Source organism: Argopecten irradians, unplaced genomic scaffold (assembly GCF_041381155.1).
Source record: "Argopecten irradians isolate NY unplaced genomic scaffold, Ai_NY scaffold_0358, whole genome shotgun sequence".
Taxonomy (NCBI): domain Eukaryota; kingdom Metazoa; phylum Mollusca; class Bivalvia; order Pectinida; family Pectinidae; genus Argopecten; species Argopecten irradians.
The window spans coordinates 17008-20761 of NW_027187825.1; the positions used below are offsets into that span (position 1 = coordinate 17008).

At 32.5% G+C, this 3754-nt stretch overlaps 1 long non-coding RNA gene across 1 annotated transcript; it reads left to right on the top strand.

The window, feature by feature from the left end:
- Positions 1–216: 216 nt before the first annotated feature.
- On the top strand, positions 217–3412 carry LOC138312524 (uncharacterized). The gene is made up of 2 exons (XR_011206976.1): positions 217–1363; positions 2848–3412. It is a non-coding gene; the product is annotated as an uncharacterized lncRNA (long non-coding RNA).
- The last annotated feature ends 342 nt before the right edge of the window (positions 3413–3754 follow it).

Below are 3754 nucleotides of genomic sequence, written 5' to 3' on the forward strand. Positions count from 1 at the left end.
AAAGATGACAAAGCGAAAACCGTGTCATCCACGATACTTTAGGGGTTGCTATCATTGTCGTTATATCAATTATGTTATAGCAAAAATAAAGTCATTTCAGGAGAAAAAACTTACCAATCACAGAGATACTAAATACTTACATAGAACATTTTTAATTTGTTGTGTCGAACAGAAAAAACCATTGTGACGTCATGACATGTAGAGGATCTCTATATGAATGGTTATGTAATATACGCAAATTATTAAAGAAGAATTCCATAATTTTAATTGGCATAACAAATCATATAAAGAGGTCAAAAAATCATATTCTGTGGCCATAAGTGCTAGGTTCTATTTATCACATAACTATTTTTTTTTGGAAATACAACGGCTCAGATGTGACGTTCTCGTCTATCAAGTCAACCATGTGACGTCATACATTGGTTATGACATCATAGTTAATTAACTAGAATTAATAAGTCACAGTAGTGTTATGTGTCGTCTTGTGATATTAATGACATGGTCCTGACGTCATATTATAGTTTCTGTCATGACGTCACATAATAGAATTTCCTGCTCGGCACAGCCAATAAGAATCGCTCCAGGTTTTCTTACATGAGTGACAATAATATTTCATGGGTGAAGTAACTGGATATTTAACGGATTCTATGATTAAAAGCTTATATCAAAGATGCTCCACCGCCGACAGAGCATAAATGATACTCATCATTTGAACAATAATTGGGGTTTAATCGTGTGTATATATGTCTAATTAACACAAAAAATTATATAAATTAATTTATTTTGCTTTTGGTGCATGCGCAATCAGAACTTCGTTCCATATAGCATATAGTGCCACGGAATTTTTCCGGGATGCAATTAATTATTTTTCATATTTTGAACTTGAAGTAAAATTAGAAGCTCAAACTTTTCAATTGTGATAATGGTGTAAAGTAAGTAACTTTTGTAACTGTAGAAAAATACAAAATCGTTTGCTCCTGTTTTTGATAGTGAAAAATTACCACTTGTCAGCGGTGGAGCATCTTTAAAGGAATGCTCGATTGAAATATCCCGTATGTTATGTCAGCTTATCTTGCTTCTTTTTCTTTCTATTGAATTTCCTCTATTGCAGATTTTGCCGTTTACATGATATTAATTGTCGCGGGTCTTTTGATCCTTATATGCTTGGTCGGCTTAAGCTGTAAATTGTCGTCTGTAATTAAAAATAAACGATCGAAATGCTGTTGCGGGGAAGAACTTGAAAATCTAATAGAATCTGAAATAACCGAGTGCCAAGATTCTAGGCCTCAAAGAGAAGGCGCTTACAGATATGCAGATGCAACTATATATGCCCCGCCACCTGACGCTTTAGCAGTCTCCCCAGGTTAGTATATTTTAAATAATCTTTTCAAAGATTTTTTTTATATTTTTGTATAATAAATAATATTAAAACACTAGAGAGCCCTTTTTACAAAATGGACTTCAAAGGAGTAGATGCCAAATTTGATTTCAACATAGATTCCGTTAATGTTTTACCATTTATTCCTCAATGTAAGAGATTTATAAAGCCTAACACATTAGCAACGTAATCTGGTTATACGGTAATTATGCTTCAATATTTACATTGTCATTGCAAACCCACTATATAAACCTTAACAAACGCAGTTGGCATTTACCAGTGCATGAACTGCCATCTGCTAATTTTAACGTATTTCATTAAATTTTCCACTGACCAGTTGGCATTCATACTCTCATAATTACCAATTGAATGCAGATCAATGTTTAAATGGTCAGTTAGTCAGTTTGGTTACTAGTTATATTTTCCAAAGTATATTAAGGTAAAGTGTAGTGCCACCATAAAAAATATAAATACAAATATAAATGGTATAAATATTTGTACAAGGACATAAAAAAAACATACCTCACCATGCTATTTTGCAATGTTATGATTTAAAAAATGGAAAACTGAAATTTGAAAACAAAATCTGCAAAAAGTGGTCATTATTGTTGACCAAAGAGCATTTTATAATGCATTAGCAAACTGTTCTGTTCGAAAACAAGAATTTTGTCTGAAACAAATGGTTATTCCAAAACAAAAAAGGGGATATCTCAAAAAATATTTTAACAGGGCAAAATTAGTATGCCGCCAGCCAGACTCGAAGGCGATTGTATTATTATTTACAAATAAAACCTTCTACAACATATAAATTTTTGTTATTTCAAGGGAGGTCACTCAAAACATTAAAAATTTAATTAAGTTTGCATCTTGTATGGTGTATAAGAAATCAAGATAATCAGGTTACATTTCATAAAACATAATTCACATGTTTCTGACATTTTCAAAAGTAACACTTTTTTAATGTCATAAAATCCACTGTTTCCTAAAATCGCACTTCGGTGGCAACAAAGGACACACGTGCCATGTATGCGAAGAAAGTTTTCGTCATCTTTTTTATAAGATTTTTATAAGATTTTTGTAATTTTAATCCACAAGAAGGAACAGCTATTTTGACGGTGATCAGTTGACATTACCATGTCAATATTAGTGACGTCATAATGGTTATGATTTGGATGCAATTATACCCCAATGGACTTCACTTTGGCAGGTTTAGTTTATATAGTAGACGTGACCGGTGAATGTAAATATTGTAACGAAATTCAATTAAGTTATCATACAACTTAATTGGAAGTTGTTCGTAATATTGTCGTTGAGATTAAAAAAATAGTTTAAACGGATGACATATTCAATTCATTTTGCACAAATTAGGCGTTTACATTCTTTGAATATGGATATTCTTAATTTTAAAATTCAATAGTAAAACGAGACGATTTTTTTCACTTCATGGGATTGTGGTTTTTCTATTGCAGATACTTTGGGTCCCCCTTCTTACTGTAATACTGCATTCGATTTGTCATTACCAGATGAGGATCCACCAACGTATTATGATGCTGTCACAAAAAATCTACAAATGTCAGAATAACAATAGATCTAGCACACACAATGATTGATTATCATATTTAATGTGGTCGTCCTCACGATAAGACGATGTCAGATAATGCAGTTGTTCTGAACAACACTCCAGTCGAAATGCGTTTTTAGTTTAATACCAAATTAGTTGTGATAGACCATTGAGCTTTGGAGTGGAGTAGGGAATAAAAAGACATTAAAGTGAAAAACATGCTAAATATATACAAAACCCGACGATCTATTAGCAATTAACTCGCGCATTTTGAAAATGTAAAGAGCAAAATTGGCTTTACAGATCACATCTCGCCACAAGCATTATACATTTCCTCTTATCATAAGTTATACAAATCTTACATCGTTAGAAGCGATACAAATATCCTCCCATAACTCTTCCAATCTAACAAGCCAAAGGAATCTCCGCACGGAAAGAAAAGCCCCCAACCCCTTCCAACCTCATTCGAAAAATATAACACCCGGTATATTGCCTTTCAAGAAAAACAAATCCACTCTGACAAAGAAATATATTTTTCCGATTCAAAACAACTACAAATCCACTCTCGTGAAAAAATATACAAATTCCCCGCAAGCAATATGAATTATCTTAAATATCAAAGAAATCTTTTTAGATTGATTCATATTTACACCAAATGATGCAAATGTCATATCATTACGATGAGCGTAATTAACATCCACTAAAATATTTGAAAAAGAAAACTATTGATATTAATGTCGTTGCTAGTCGTTGCTAGCAGAGCGAGGGCAATTCTAGTTTTTATTTAGTCCCCCAACTGATGCAGGTTTTTTTCT